The sequence below is a fragment of the Mus pahari genome, chromosome 3, assembly GCF_900095145.1.
Source record: "Mus pahari chromosome 3, PAHARI_EIJ_v1.1, whole genome shotgun sequence".
Classification (NCBI taxonomy): domain Eukaryota; kingdom Metazoa; phylum Chordata; class Mammalia; order Rodentia; family Muridae; genus Mus; species Mus pahari.
Window position 1 is genome coordinate 82,552,913 of NC_034592.1, and position 18,198 is coordinate 82,571,110.

Consider the following 18,198-nt stretch of genomic DNA (forward strand, 5'->3'; position numbering starts at 1 on the left):
AATGTTTGGAGTTCCTGAAAGAAAGACACACACATGCATCCTTATATTTTAATATTTCTTAAACAGCTCAGTGGCTAGACCACTGCACAACCTCCACATGGTTAATACTTCCTGTAGTGGCTATTCCTGGTTGTCAACTTGACTATATTTATAATGAACTACAATCCAGAATTGGAAGGCTCACCAGTGACCCTAATCTGGAGGCTGGGAGATAGAAGTTTCTAATCTGGATCTTGGTATGGAGATCTTGAGGTATAGTGGCTATGGATTCCAGAAGAGAGGGAGATCTCTAAATTCTAAATTCTAAGTTCTGTGACTCCAGAGAACCCTGACTAATACACTTCCCCTCTGATATTTTGAGTTATTACTTACAACAATCTATACTCCATCTTTGCTGCCCTAGACCCAATCTCCACCCCCTACCACTTCCTTGTCTCTTACATGATCACTATGCTCTCTCTCTTGAACCTCTCAGGTCTAAACTTACTTTTTTCTGTGCATGGTGGTTCTGTCTTCTTCCTCCCTCCATCCTGGTGCTTTCAAATTCCAAAATCTTGCCTCATATCCCCCTGTCCAGCTACTGGCTGTCAGGAACATTATTTAACAATCAAAGCCAACTGTGGACAGGGACTCCCAGCATCTTACATGCAAATTCTTGTGTAATTTGGGGATTTAATTAACATAAGCATTAAAGCAAACCCACAAAACCTTCTGTATTAGTCAGGGTTCTCTAGAGTCACAGAACTTGCAGATAGTCTCTATATAGTAAAGGAATTTATTGATGACTTACAGTCTGCAGTCCAAATCCCAACAATGGTTCAGTAGTAGCTGTGAATGGAAGTCCAAGGATCTAGCAGTTGCAAGAAGGCGAAAGAGCGAGAGCCAAACTCCCTTCTTCCAATGTCCTTATATGGTCCCCAGCAGAAGGTGTAGCCCAGATTAAAGGTGTGTGCCACCACACCTTTAATCCCAGATGATCTTGGACTCGGAGATCTCCCTGCCTTAATCTTCTGGATTCAATCACCACTGTGTCTCAAGATCTCCATACCAAGATCCAGATCAGAAACTTCTATCTCCCAGTCTCCAGATTGGGTTCACTGGTGAGCCTTCCAATTCTGGATTGTAGTTCATTTCAAATATAGTCAAGTTGACAACCAGGAATAGCCACTACACCTTCTCAGCTCCTCTGAGAAGGTGGGACCCCCCCCCCTCGCCAAGTATTCCCCTACTCCAGTACATCAAATCTCTGCCAGATTAGTTCTATCCACTCCCACTGAGGCCAGACAGGGCAACCATTAAAACTGAGCTGCCTCTCTACTACATGTACTCCATGGGGCCTCATCCCAGCCCATGTACGTTCTTTGATTGGTGGCTCAGATTCTGAGAGCTGCCATGGGTCCAGGACTATTGAATCTGTAGATCTTCTTTTAGAGGTTCCATCGACTTCTGACCCTTCAATCATTTCACATCAACTCTTCCATAAGTCTCCCCAACCTCAATCTAAGGTTTGGCTATGGGCATCAACTTTTGTTTTAGTCCACTACTAGGTAGAGCCCCTCAGAGGACAGTTATCCTAAGCTCTTGTCTGCAACCATAAACGAAAAGCATTAATAGCCATTAATGTTTGCCCTTGGTATAGGGTTCAAATTGAGCCTGTTATTTGTTGGCTATTTCTTTAGTCTCTGCTCCACATCTGCATTTCTTTAAACAACAACAACAAAAAAAATGTTTTGGGTAAAAAAGTTTTGTGGCTGGGTTGGTGTCCCTATCCTTCCACCTGGGTTCACCAGCATTGACTCCTGGGTATTTCTCCTATCTCAGGTCTCTGGAATTTCCTAGAGATCACCCCTCACCTAGGAAGCTGCAGATTTGTATTCATTCTCCTGGCACTCTAGGCCACTCTCCTGTCTCTCCTTTGATCTGATCCTGCCTTCCCATTTCATTCTATCACCTTTCTCCCTCCCAGTTTCCTCCTCCCTGAAATAGTCATTCTAATGTCTAGTAAAATCAACTTTGAACAAAAAAAGGACACTTCATAGTCATCAAAGGAAAAATCCACCATGATGATATCTCAATTCTGAGATATCATTTATGTCCCAAAAGCAAGGGCAGCCACTGTCATCATAGCTGGATAAGCAAAATGTTGTTTGTTTATTTCATTTTGAAATTTTCATGGCATTTTATGTTACCATGAAAGCTAGTATTCATGAGGAAACTTCTGGTTACACCTCAGGGACCCTTACCCTGCCTTTAATTCACCAATAGAGACTTTTTATTTTTTTTATTTTTTTGTCTCTTAGGGAAACCAAGGATAATGACCATATCTTGTAGGTTTTGGGACTCTTTATCAAACTGACCATCACCTCCAAAAAGGACCTCTCATGTCTGGTGTTGGGAGTTTATGTTGGGGTTTCTTTCATCCCTCAGAGACAATTTTTGTCAGCCCAGAGAAAATTTTGTATAAATTATGTGTGTATATTATACATCAAAGTGCATTATATAGACTTTTAATATAAATAGTTAATAATTTAGTCTGGTATGGCAGTGCAAACTTTTAATCCTATAACTCAGGAGTCATAGGAAGGTAGATCTCGGAGTTTGAGGTCTGGGCTAGATTTGTCAGTTTGGGGAAAGTACACTGATGGGTAGTGTCAAGGATACTTACAGGGACAGACTATGCAGAAGGATTTGGGAGGCTTAGCTTGATGAATTAATTGGGTCAAGGACAAAAGGGACTTTGTGAATGGGGACTGGTAGACTGAGTCCTAGCTGGTTCCTAGAAAAGCATGTTTGACAGATATGTTAGATGCAACATAGATGGAAACTGGAGGTTGTAGCAGGTCACACACACAAAAGTAAATTAAGATTGAAAGATCATTCTGTAATTATTAGGTGATAGTTTAATTAGTAGCTTACTCATAAACATAGGACATCAAGATGAACTGGGAACTGTACATGGCAAGTATTCAAAGAATTACTAAAAAACTGACTGTAAATATTTAGCGAACTGAATTTCAGACTCAGACAAACCTGCAACGAAATACGTTTTCCTAACTGTTACTTATGTGGCCTGGAGTAAATAATTGATTAACTAACTCTAATTTTCATGATGTGTGAATTAAAACTATTGTTAAACCTGTGTAACTGTGGGTTCAATGTTAATATTACTCATTGTCTCAATTATTTGAATACTAGGTTCCCTTGGTGACAGTATTTGGGGAGGTAATGAGACCTCTAGGTGGCACAGTGATACTGAAAGAAGAGCATCCTGTCACTGGGTATCAACTTTGAGAATTTATAGCATAGTGATCCATCTATCTGGCCTGTATGTCTACTGCTTGCTTCCAGTTTGCTGATGAAATGTGATTGCTCAGCTTCCTGATCCTGCTGCCATGCATCCTCCTCCATTATAGGCTATAATTCTCTGGAACTGTGAGTCAAAATAAAATCTTCCTCAGTTGTCATTTGGTCAAGATAGTTTAAAACTAGTACAGTCGTTTTGGAACCAAATTGATTCCTTATAAGTTAGTGTCCTCTAGACTCTTCTAGGAAGTTTCACGTGATAAAATTTGAGTACTTTTAAAACATTTTCAAAATTATGTGTGTAGCACAACTGCAACTACTTCATTTAAAACTTGAACCTAAATAATAGTTGTGATGGTTGTCCTACTTGGGATTTCTGTTGCTGTGTAAAGACACTGTGAACATGGCAAGTCTTGTAAAGCAAAACACTTAACTGGTGTATGACTTACAGTTCAGGGGTGCGATTCATTATAATCATGGTGGGAAGTCTGGCAGCTTCGGGGCAGACATAGTGCTGGAGAAGGAGCAAGAATTCTACATCCTGGATCTGCAAGCAGCAGAAAGACTAACACTGGGCCTGGTTTTACATTTGAAATCACAGTGTCTAGCCCTGGTGAAAAACTTCCTCTGCCAACCATACACTTACTCCTTAAAGACTGGCCCTCCTAATAGTGTCACTCCCTATGAAGCTATGGGAACCATTTTTATTCAAACCAGCACAGTAGTCATTCACTCAAAAATGATTATTTGTATAATAGTTTTATTATGTTTGCTTAAAATTAATTTTGGTAATTGGTCATTATCAAAAGCTTTTAAAATGTTCATATGATTTTTGAAACAATTTAAATATATGTAAATTTTAAACACTTGAATTTTTAGGATAACATAAAAATATCACTTATGAAATTAAAAAAATGCAGAAATTCCAGGCAATCACTCAACATTTCTTAACGCTTTGAGATTGTAAGAAAGACCAGCTCTCACCCTCTTAAGAAGAAATACAAAGTAATTAAATTACTTTAGGTGCTATTCTACAGCTTTTCCTCCTTCAAATCTGTACAACAGAGTATAATTAATGTCCACACCAACACCATTGAATTGCTGCTATTTTTATTATTAAGCAAATCTAAGTACTAGAGTGCATGACAGCATCATGTTTTGTTGTTATTTTTGTGTTTCGTGCATTTTTTTCTTTTAATTTTAGGCTTTGATTTAGGTCATAGAAAAAAAATTAAATTAAGATTGGAAGATCATTTCGGATGGATAATCTTGCCTAGTGAAAAATCTAATCAAAGTTCCCTGCCTCACAGGATAGGCTTCATTATTCATTACCACAGCTAACAGATGTGTGCTTTGGTCCTCAATTTGATGGGGGGGGGGGGTAGGAATGTTGGTCCTAAGTCTATTCCTTAGAAGCCGTATGTTTCCAGGCAAAATTGCTTATTTGACCTCACCCCATCTTAGTGCAGAAGAAACTGGGTCAGGAAAGACAGTCATCTCTGACTTATGGGTGTTTTTTTGCCATTGTCACAAGTCAAAAGAATACACATGTTCCAAAATCAAGATGTTGTGGCTAAGAATCTACCTGTGTTCAGAGTTTAAAAAAAAAAAAAAAAAAAAAAGATTACTTACAGTAAAGCAAAAGACTATACTCAGGACAGTTCCTTAAGAATGAAGACCTTTTCAAAGACAATCTGGAAACCAACAGATACCACCACAGTTTACTACTGGGAAGAAGAAAGTTTCAAGGAATAAAATTAGCATGACTATGTGAAATATAATGAATTGGAATGGATGGATCTTTCCCTGAAATATTCCTGGTTAATGTTTATAGATTAGAGGAGAATGAGCTTACTAAATTAGTCTGTTTATATATCACACAGGTTTACTAAATTTGATAAGAGAAAAAGCCAGAATTGATCTCAAAGTGGTTAATCTCAGAAGACGAATGTAAATGAAGTGACCTGCATTTTTCCGAATTTTTGCGTCAACACTTTTCTTTAATCTCAAGAGCATCCTTCACAGTATTTAGCTCATCTTTCAGATGAGTGATCACATTAATTATCAAGGTCACACAATTCCTAGGTGTGCTGGTAGGAAGTGGATGTTCACACCTTTGAACAGTCAAAATCTAGACTGCGGTTTAGCTGATCTTCCAATTGCAAGTTTATTTCTCTTACAGTGGAATAGTAATTTACGATTCTGTCAGAGAAAGTCTATCATTTTTTACTCTCCCTTACACATCACACTTTGAAGGAATTTATTTTGAGGAAAGAACAATATAGAAATTCATGAAGACCCAGGGCGATTTTCTTAACAGTAGAAGAAATGCTCACACTGGGAAGAAATCAAGCAGGGAAGCTACAAATAGCATTTCTACACGCACTCACCCGTTATAATCCTTGCTTTTCTGGCTTTTTATTTTATTTTTGCTTCATTTGACTTTTCTGATGTACAAGAAAGACAACAAAAAAAGATCTCTCAAATTAACAGTAAGGTATAAGTGATTTCCAGAATATTCTAGACATTTTTTAAAGAGATAATACAAATATATAAAATATATATTTCAAAGAAAAAGAGAGAAGACTTTTAATATCCAAACTGTTGGGGGATATAATCCATACTGAATGTGAGCAAAGTGTTTAAAGCAGCTATTTTGTCTTGAAAATTTTGTATTGAAAAGTTAAAAATTAGATTGGCTATCCAATACTTAAAAATAGGCATCTACACATAAGCGAATATGTACCATTGTTGTCATTCTGGGTCTAAGTTACCTTACTCAGTATGATATTTTTCTTGCTCTGTTCATTAACCTATGAATTTCATGTTTTTATTTTCTTAAGAGCTGCTAATAGAAGTTCACTCTTTAGCAGCTGGGAACAAATACAGAGACCCACAGCTAGATAATGCATAGAGAGTGAGAGACCTTGGAAATTCAGTTCTAAATTTATGTCTCCATCAAATCCCTCTTGTTAGGGATCAGGAAACTGCAGAGGCAAAGACACAACAAGCGTCAGAGCAAGAGGGGATAGAAGAAACCAAGCAAAAAGAGCCTTCAAAACAGAGCTGGAATCATGAACTTAATTCACAGAGACTGCAGCGGCATAGTCAGGTCCTGGACATTTCTGTAATAAGTGGGATCCCAGAACTGAGAAAGGAGGTGAGCACAAGCCCCCATCCCTAACCGAGAAGCTTTCTTTAGCTGAGAACTACTCACAAATGAAAAGTTAGTCCTTTCCAATGGAGTCTCACTGAGGGCACAAAACACTCATAAGGGCAGGTCCCAAGCCTGGAGGGATAAAACATAGCAAATTCAATTGTTTTATGATGTTTTTTTTTGTCAGTTTTCTTTCTCTACACAGCAGGTACTTTGTGTGCATACATCATGGCTTCCAGTTTCTGGTTTTTATATGATTCCTATGTTTTTGAATATATATATATATATATACATATATACATATATGTATATGTATATATATATATATATATATATATATATATATTCTTGTGTGTTTATTTTTGTTTTCTTTAGTCTTATTATTATTCTTTAGATGCCTATCTGATTTTTAACAAGAGACAGAAAAGGTGTGGATGAGGATAACAGTGGACATGGAATAGATATTGAAGTAAATATGGGAGGAGAAACCATATTCAGAATATATTGTAAGAAAAACAAACTATTTTCAATAAAAGATTAAAAAGAAAGCTGGTTTATTTATACATAATCCTTATTTCTTCTTTGTTTAGTAATATACATGTATAAATTAACAATTACCCTTAAAATTTCCAAATGTACACAACTTGGTTACTTTTAGACCTGGGTCACAAAAATGACACTTTAAGTAAATAAAAATATTTTTTTATTTTTATATTCTGATTTTAGTTAATGACAACTAGATATTGAATAAAAATGTAAGAAAATGAAGTGATTTAGAAGTAAAACCTACTTGAAATTCTTATTAGCCAATTTCTTTAGTTTTTAAACATATTTTTATTGAAATTGAATTACATTACTTGCCATCACTTCCTTTCTCAAGTACCTCCCATTTCCTCTTGCTCAAGTACCTACTGTGCCCTATCAAATGATTGATTCTATGTGTCTGAATGTATTTGTTATACTAATGTGGAAGGGAGAGGTTTTGCAGTGTCTCACCTTTAGTCAAGGAACTGCAGGCAAGTATCAACTGCTGGGAAAAGGAAGATTAATCTCTACTTTGGAGTTTATACACCTAAACAACAGAAATAGATGTAGCAGTGTGTGTGTGTGTGTGTGTGTGTGTGTGTGCATGCACAATGATGTTAGTAACTTGTATATTTTCAGTGCATAGAGATGCATATTTAAAAAGACAATATTCACAATAATATTGCATGCTGACCATAGACTGACTTGTTTTAGTAAACGAAAGAAGGTATCAAAATATGAAGGGGCTGGTTTTGACCAGTCAAAGGAAGTTTTAAAATCCAAAATAATTACATAGATTTAATTCAATAGGCACATTACATTAGGAATATGCTCAAATAGAGTCAAATCAATATTACTGAAATTTCCTGTGACAGCATTTCTAAATATGACTTTATATTACTTGGAGGGTTAGGTTATTGATTACAACGGGCCCCAAACCTTCCTTCTACATAATTGCACTCTTGCTTATTTTTTTTACCCTTTAGAGTCATGGAAATTATAGCATTCTGATCAATAAAGTTATAAAGTAGAAGGAACAGAAATAGTGATTCTTATCTTTTACCCAGATTTTCAGAGTTTTATAAATGAAAATGGTGTTGTGTAGTCATTTTCCTTAGGAGAGCTGTGCCTCTCTGAATGAGAATATGGAATGGATCTCATTCTGTTTTGTTTATTTTCCTTATTTTACCTGCATTGTGCTGGCAGCTAGACATACAAATGTTTATCCTTCAGATGTTTTCAAGTCTACTTTCATTCTTTCTGCCATGTTAATAATGAGAAGTAAGTTTGCCTGCAGTTACAAAACGCTCAGAAAACTCATTCCATTAACATTGCTACTTGAAGTCAAGACAAGTGCTTAAAAGCAATAAGCATTCATTTAGAGTCCAAATGATAGGGATTTGTTTTAGATTCTTGCTTCTGATATTTCAGATTGATACTTAATTAGTTTATATGTTAGAAGGCCAAAGATAAATTGAGCCAGGTTTTCTTTTGGATAATTATAAAGTTCAAGTTATTTTAGTGATTCCTTAAAGATAACATGAAAGACACACAGCTACAGTTCCTGCAGATAGAGGATTAGAAAACATAGGAATTAAATACTACTCAGATATTAAAAATTAATTTATGAAATTCTTAGGCAAATGGATGGATCTAGAGGATATCCATTCAAAAAAGAACACACATGATATGAATTCACTGATAAGTGGATATTAGCCCAGAAGCTGGGAATACTCAAGATGCAATTCAAAAACCACATGAACCTCAAGAAGGAGGAAGACCATAGTGTGGATATTTCGAACCTTCTTAGAAGGGAGAACAAAACACCCATAGAAGGAGTTATAGAGACAAAGTATGGAGCAGAGACTGAAGAAATGGCCATCATGAGACTACCCCACCTGGGGATCCATCCCATGTACAACCACCAAACCCAGACACTATTGTGGATGCCAACAAGTACTTGCTGACAGGAGCCTGGTACAGCTCTCTCCTAAGAGGCTCTGCCAGTGCCTAACAAATACAGAAGTGGATGCTCACAGTCATTTATTGGACTGAGCATAGGGTCCCCAATGAAGGAGCTAGAGAAAGGACCTAAGGAGCTGAAGGGATTTGCAGCCTCTTAGGAGGAACAGCAATATGAACTAACCAGTATCTCCAGAGCTCTCAGGGACTAAACCACCAACCAAAGAATACACATGGTGGGACTCATGGCTCCAGTTGGATAAGTAGCAGAGGATGGCCTAGTTGGACATCAGTGGGAGGAGAGGCCCTTTTTCCTGTGAAGGTTCTATGCCCCAGTGTGTGGGAATTCCAGGGCTAGGAAGTGGGAATGAGTAGGTTGGTGAGCAGGAGGAGGAAATAGGGGATAGGGGAAGGGTGTTTTTTGGAGGGGACACTAGGAAAGGGAATAACACTTGAAATGTAAATAAAGAAAATATCCAATAAAAAATAAAATTAAATAAAATAAAATGCTACTTTAGTCATGGATATTTCTAAATGATTTAAATTACAAACAATATCAGTGATGGAAATGCCAGAAAACAAAATCAATTCATGTGGTCTAGAATATATCCATTAAAGTAAAGGCATTTACCAAGAGTTTGCCATGAGCCAGATATAAAGCAAATAAAAGAAACTTTTACATGGATGAATGTTTAAATGGTTTGGAACTTGCACCTCACTGCCTGACAGTTACCTCATTTCTACCAAAATATTTGATTTTTTCCAAGTTGTTTTTATTTTCAGTACAATATGTTAGCATTAGTCCTTAGTTTTGAAGCTATTGAAATTTGTCCTTTTCAATGGTACAGTTGAATATGACAACGTAATTTAACTATGAATTATTTAAACGTTGTTGTTAACAAATAGAGCAGTCTGCTGTATTATTCAGATACTTCAGTTATGGATCTCTCTATAAAGGGCGACTTGCAACTTGTCATAGTCCCTGATAGAAATTAATCTGATGTTGGAATAAAGGACAGTGATAATCAGATGTAAAAATATTGTGAGAAAGGAGAGTTTCTAGCAACAGCCTGCTTTCTAAGTCTGTCTCTTACCCCCTGCTAAGCTAAGGAGTCCCCTTGACCCATCATAGAATACCATTTCTTGTTGAAGTCCCCAATAACAATCTTGCCTTTGTTTCAGTCTAGGGTGCTAATGAGTTACAAGGCCTGTCAGTTCCCGAATTTGAAAGCAACTGAGCACCTTTATTTCATATGTTTTAGATGAATGGAATTTAGCTAAGCAGAGAGCATTAGCACAGAAGTTACACTTAATAGAAATGTTCTTACAGTTTCCAGGGAATTGAAAGAATGCAATTCCCATTGACTGTGGGATGGTTGGGCAGGGGACTCAGTCGGCCATGCACAAGTTGTCTAGTAATTCAAATCCTTTCAAATTACATTTTCCAACATCCCCACTGTTCTATATAACTGTATTTCATCAGATTACTTTGCAGTAGAGATGGAGGATCTGATCTTTAGAAAATCTGACTCTTCAAGAAATGAACGTCTGACTTATACCCTACACTCTTGTCACTCTCCTTATTTTGCTGTTTTAACCTTTTGACAATCGTGTGTACATCTTGGATATAACACGGTGATTTCATATATTTGGTTTTGAAGTATAAAATTCCTTTGGAGGAAGATGCTTCTGTGGGAAAAAAACGTCAATGAATGTTTGCTTCTGGGGCTTTGAGGAGCCACCTAACACAATTAGAAGATGGGAAAATTTAGGGGGTTAAACAGATCATTCCTAGAGTATTCTGAGGAATCAATCTCATAATTGAAAGAGTAGCCATAATTAATTATGAATGAGTAGTTTAAAAATTTTCTTATAAATAGAATGCCATAAGTATTTTCACGGAGTTTTCATACCTGTACCAAAGATGATAAACATGTAGATATTATAATGTGATTTTTTTTTCAGTAGCTTTGGCTTTGTATAAAAGTTCCAGTGATAGAAACATGTATCATGAAAATTTCGCATAGTTCTTGATAATGTTCTAAAATCATAGGTGACTTGAAAAAGTAGATTTTTCTATAAAATTAAATTTGAAGAGTATATGGAACTTTAACACGTATTTTTCATGGCAAAAGACAAATATTTTAAAATTTTCATGTGAACTTATATTACATGTAATTCAAAGATTATATATACTGTGTAATTAATTAAATATCTTATATAGGTACACTTTATACATATTTCTAAATACCAGTTTGTAAGCATGTTAATGAATATATTAAATAGTTTTTGCTGAACATGGTCAACATTGCTTTGTATTTAGTTATACTAGACTCAGGAATATAGCTTTTCTAAAATTGCATCTTTCACCTTTCTACACTGCAGTTCAAACTCTTCTTTTTTGATTAGCCTAAGTAAGTGTCTGGTCTCTATACGGTGTAGATGTGAAAAGAAGGATTAGAAATACACAGAAGCTGGTCATGGTGGTGCACGCCTTTAATCCCAACACTCGGGAGGCAGAGGCAAGCAGATGTCTGAGTTCAAGGCCAGCCTGGTCTACAAAGTGAGTTCCAGGAGAGCCACAGCTATACAGAGAAACCCTGTATCGAAAAAACAAAACCCAACAAAAACAAACAAACAAACAAAAAACCACAGAAACTGATCATTTATTGGTAGATAGATCCCAGGCCTATTTGTGGTTTATTTATCTGCATCTCTGGTAACTTTTCTTTAATTTCTCAATGTTGGAGTGTTAGTAACGAAGATTAACTGGTAATACAGGTTGCTTTGTGTCATAGTGTGTTCAGGGAAGGAGCAAAGTAGAGGAAATATCTAATAGTTCACATCTTACTACTTTCAAGTTTTGCAAAATGTTAAGTGAAGTACTTCTTAGTGAAACAAGTTGAAATTCATAAAATATCAAAAAACATGAAGAAAATATGTTTGTCAGTAATGATAGGAAGGAGGACTTAGGCTTCCTATAAAATGATGAGCTTCTGTTATACCTGATAGGTGGAACAAATAGAAAAGATAATTTAAATAGTTAATAAATGACTTTTAATATTTAAAAAAATATGTTAGCAACACTTAGTTTTATTTAAAAGTATCTTTTATTTATTTATTTTTTTCTGAAAAATATTGTACCTATCTAGTTCATGAAATACATCTTAACAGTGAGGAGAAAAATATTTCATTATTTTCTAGATGTGTGCAAATTAAGTAAGATGCTATTATTGTGGTTATATATTAAGTAAAGAAGGGTAAAGAAGGCAGAACTTTTGAATGCTTGACTGCAGCTGACAGCAATACTGGGATATGATTGGATCATGAAGGCTCTAACTTCATAGATGGTTTAATTCATTGATGATTTGATATTGAACAAGCAAAGAGTCAGGGCCAGGAGGAATGAAGTAGCGTGACTGCATCTCATGGGCTTGTCTAATTTTCATGTTCTTGTTTTCACAGCTTCTGCATCCTAGCTGCATGATCTGAGTACCTTTCTTTAACTCTACCCTTCTGATATGTTTCTGAATTTTTTAAGTCTGTATACCATGGAGAAAACTGAGCACTGAGTCAAACTTCTAAAACTGTAGGTCAAGGTAAATCTTCCAGTAAATTTTTTCTCTGGTATGTTGTTAGAGCAATGGAAAGTTATTAGCAATATCTGCATTAACTAGAATTTATTTTAAATAGAATATCCAATATTTCTGTAGATTCTCAAGGGTGATGAAACTGAAATACTTGATGAATCTTCAAAAATAGATATCTATTGTGAAAAGATGAACAGACAACTCCAATTTTAGCTAGTACAAGTGCAGGATAATAAAATGGCATGACTTTATATGAAAGTGAATTTGATAGCATTCTCATACCTTTATAATACATTTTTTGTAATATATATATATATATATATATATATATATATATATATATATATGATATGTTGAGACACATAATGATTGGTTATTATTATCTATAATGCTTATTAGGTATTATTTTGGGGTATAGATTTAACAATAAATATGTTGTTCTATACTTTTTATTAGTTATAACTCTATTTTATTTCATTTTTTCTATTTTAATTGATTAATTAATTTTTTAATACTCCATATTTTACTCCCCCTCCTGTCTACTCTCTGATTGTTCCACATCCCATACCCCTTCCCATTCCCTTGTATTCATGTGGATGTACCCAGCACCCACCCTACCTGACCTCTAAACTCAGTGGAGCCCCCAGTCAGGAGAGGGGAATTTATTGCATTTGAATGACCTAGCCAGGCAGTTTTTTCCCCTACATTGTCTTTAGATAAGAGCAATGCTAACTCTTAGAAAAGTGTCTTTGAAATACCATAGATAGATAGATAGATAGATAGATAGATAGATAGATAGATAGATATTATCAGATTCTTTTCATATTTAAACCAAGAGATTAAAAATTGGCTTTTAAAAATAACCCAAATATACTTGAGCAATTCTGGTAGATTTACTTTGACTCTAGACAGATTCATGAACAAGTAGCTATTTGCATTATATATTAAAATACAAAATTAGCTTAGTGGAAACCTGACAATTGTTTCAGAGCAAAACACACCATCTTCTTAATCCCACCATAACTCTATTTCTAAAAATAATAAAAAAAATAAAAATTTAACTCTTACATCAGTTGTTATATATGTAAAGGAAAAAAATTATTTCATGAATTCCCCTAATAAGACATCATCAAACCATTAATCTTATTATACAGTTCTTGAGTAACTTACGCTAAAAGCACTTGTAATTTTTAAGCATAGCATTTCCAGGATCTACAGTGAAAGAAACAATGACTCAATTACAATGTCGAGTATATAAAGAAATTTGATAGTGCTTTAATGTTAGAGATAAAATATATTCAGAAGATATTTTGAGACAGATAATACAAACTGATAATTTTCAATATAAGAAATAGTATTTCTTTTAATTCTCCCATAGAGTAGCTAATGGAATACCATTTCAGAAATAGTTCTCACATCTTTTATTAGTGTGAAGGTGTGATTTTTATACACAGAAACTCTGATGTAATTATCATATTCAAAAACATTTTTTAAAAGAAGACACAGTATTCTGTAATGGGAAGATAAAAGTTTTAGATAAAAAAGTGTGAAATATTTTGAGGTTTATTTTGTATATATGATTATATTCTTTGAATTTAAATTTAAAATATACCTTTGACTTTATTTTCTAGTTTTTGGCTTCGTTTTTTACCTATTTTCATTTACATATTAATTTTTATTCTACAAAATGTAGTTGCTATCTCCGAAATCATTAAAACCGCACATTATTTTTTAGGAACTTTCTTTGTGTTTGGCTACTCACAAAAAAGAGGCCATTAATTGTTTTCTGTGGTGTCAGTGGAGGAATAAAGTAGATTAATGTACATCTGATAAGAATACAGGTTAGAGGAGTAAGAGAGAACAAGGAGCCATGTTGATGGATGTCTGGGGGAGAAGGGCAGGGGCATTTTTGACTTGATACCCGGATAGCCTCTATAGAATTGGAGTAGTAGGGAAGGAAACAGAGATCCAGCAGGGTCAGTAGATAGATGCCAACCCATTCCTGGAGAAAAGAGGATTGCTACTGTCCAGAAAGGGCCCTTTACAGGGACAGAATGATTCATTCACAGCTTGATGATTTACTTACAGGCTAGGAATAATAAAAGGTGAAAGGAGAAAGGGGCAGTAAAAGTGTCACTGCAGTCTGACCATATTGGACCATATTGGACCTAGCTTTAGGTGAATTTCTTCACAGAAACAGACCAATAGGCAGGTACTTTGTATGTTTTGTCGCTATAGTCCTGGTATCCCGTCATATTACTGACTCTGAAGCCAACCTTAAATTAAAATGTATGTAAAATTGCACTAGTACTGTACATGCTCAGATTTTTCCTTGTTATTTCTCTTAGATATTTAAGCAAAACAAACCAACAAACAAATAAAATAAAATAAAAAAACTATACATATTGTGTTAGAGGTGGTAATATACTGGACATGATATAAGATGTGTGAGGATATGTGTAAGTTACATGCAATACTATTCCATTTTTATTTACCCTCTGTGGAGTGCCCTAGAAGACTAATCCCACACAGATACCCAAGGACAACTCTGTTGGGGTCTCCCAGCTCTCTGTCACCACTGGACCACCTGCAGTTATCAGCCAAGCCTACCTTTCTGTTTACACTAATCACTGTCCTTCTAAGCCCAGCCCCCTGCAGGCCCTAAGATCCACCAGCAGTAACCTTCAGATCCACCAGAGCTGCTCACCTGTGCCTTGTCTCCACCTCCTGCTGAGAAGACCTTTTGTCCCAGAAGACATCCTAAGGACATTCATCTGTGCCTTCAAAGACTGGGGGTTGGGGACTGGAGTTTTTTCCCACACTATATAAACTGAGTTCCTACATTAAACTTTAAGCTTTGATCAGTAAAATATTGTCTTGGCTCCATTTTTCTCTCGCACATTCCATTTCAGGCCAGCCCACCTCTCAGGATGAACCCAGACCGGATAAAAGTGAGCTTTGTCAGAAACTCACACAACTCTCTCATCAGCTGCTAAGACAAAAGTATTCAACCAAATATGCAGAAACATGAGACCTTATAAATTCAGCAGAAAATAATTAACCAGCATAAACATTTTAGGAACATGAAAAGACTTTAACACCTAAAGTGGAAGTGGAAAATGGGAGATCTCTCTCTTTCTCTCTCTCTCTCTCTCTCTCTCTCTCTCTCTCTCTCTCTCTCTCTCTCTCTCCTTCCTTCCTTCCTTCCTTTCTCACTGGTATATGTGTGCACAGTGTGTCCAAGTGTGCATATCTGTAGGGACAAATGCCTGAATCCACAGACAGGATAATGAGACTGCATACTTCCAAACTTATGTTGGTACATTCCAAAGTTCCTTATAAGTTTTAGGATCATGTTATTGCAGTCTGCCTTAGAAGTTCCCCCTCAGTATCCACATGGTATTAGTCTTCCAGGACACTCCAGGGAGAAAATGATATTGGACACTTTTGAAGCCTTTGCAAGAACTAATAAAATAGTATTTAATATAACTTACACATGTGATCCCATATATCTTAAATCATTCCCAGTGTATACCATACCTGATAAGATATAAATGTTGCATATACAGTTATACTTAATTATCTGGGGAAAATAAAGAAGAAAATACCTTCATGCATATAATACTAATCCATTTTAAAATATATTTTCAACTTAAATCCATTCATTCCATCTTTGACTCCCCATTAGCAAAAGTGAATGGTGAGCTCCTGAGATCTTTCTCTCTGCCCCATAAACATCTTGCTGATTCTGGGAATTCAAACTGGAAAGACCATATGTTTATGTAACCAGTGTTTACTATTTCTTTTTCTTCTCATTGAGCCAACTACACAGCCCAAGACAGAAAAAACTTTTTAAGGAGACAGTATAATATCTCATTTCTATTATCTGAATAAGCTGAAGATGACAAGAAAGGATAAATGTAACAACCTCTAAATTTTGAGATAGGTGAAGAAAGACAACTGGGAGACCAATAGAAGTGAGGAGAAATAATTCTAATGTGTGTGTGTGTGTGTGTGTGTGAAAATAGGAATTTATTATGAGTGTGACTTGGAGTACAAAACAAGCTAAAATCAGGCTGAATACTCCCTTAATGTTTTTGACGAATAAATGAGAAGAGTTTGGATGTTGTCAAGTAAAATGTGAGAAGAAATTAGAAGGAGCTGATAGGATGAATTTACTGGCCATAGTTCATGCTCAATTGTAGACATTGAGACAGCGTCAAAAGAAACATACAAGTTTGCAAAGCAGATATTTAACCTGTCTAACCTCAACTGGAGTATTCAGCATGTGAATAATATTTGTGTCTAACATCTCCCTCTGACCATCTTAAATCTCTTGGTAAAGAGTCTCAATATTTAGATATGAATTGGGGTTCAGATAGAGCATGGCATAGGCTTAGTTGATGTCATACAATTCTACTTTCCATCTACACACATCAGCGACTTGCATAATCTAGTTCATTAAAATGTTAATTTATATGAATGAAAGCTTGAAGTACTGACAGTTTAAAACATAAATATAGAAACAATAATATGTGTTATATTTTTTATAGTTTTAAGTTAATATTTAGAGCCACTGTTGAAAAAATAGACTACCTTGTGCAGTTATTTGCAGGGTCAACTATTTATTCTTGACACTTTTAAATGGGGACATTATTGTCCACAGACTGATTCTCAGGAGACTTTCTTCTGCTACAGATTCTATTCCCTAAAGCAGCTTTATCTATGAAAGTCACCAACCAAGATACATGAGACAATTATCTAGATTGTTCATACCCTAGGGAGGCATGCTACCTATGCTTGGCCTACATTTGGCACCAGAAACATACTCATTTTCTCCTGTGATGGAATTCTTCTATTAATTGGCACAAGTCCTCAATATAGGAACAGGAAATTGCTAGGTTAGCATTATTTGGAATTGTTATTTCACTCCAATCTAGTAGCAGTCATTTTAATGAAAATTAAAATATATATATATATATATATATATATATATATATATATATAATGAAAATAAATACTCTGGAGCATAGCTTATGCCTTGCATTTCAAATCTGTTTTGAATAACTGGATGCAGGTAAACTGACAACACAAATGAATGAGAAAAAATAAAATATCCCACCCTTGTGGGTAACCTTGTACGACAGCTTATGCAATCAGAATGTGTCACATGTTCTGGACAAGTTGAGAATGATTAATCCCTACAGTTCTTAATCTGATGACAAATAATGACTGGTAAATAATCTAAATACATATGTGTTGTTCTGTGCATAAGTAGTTCCACTGGAAATATACTTGCTTGTGAGCAGAAGGACAATGGGCTCTTGAAACTGAAGTGCAGTGTGTCAGTGTGTCTGAACAGATCTTATTGAAAAGCAAACATTGAATGGTACCCAGACCTTATGCCTAATTACTAGATTCTGCCTGCTTAAGGGCAGCAGAGAACAGAGCTCATTCGAACATCACATTTCACATGAACCATCTTATTTAATCTCCTTCGGGTGGAAAGATGGTTCAGTGACTAAGAGCACTTACTGCTTTTACAGATAACCTGGCTTTTGTTTCCAACCCGCACAGTGGGTGGCTCAAGTACCTCCAAATTCCAATAAATTTGACCCTTTGGAGCACATATATATGTGTGTGTGTGTGTGTGTGTGTGTG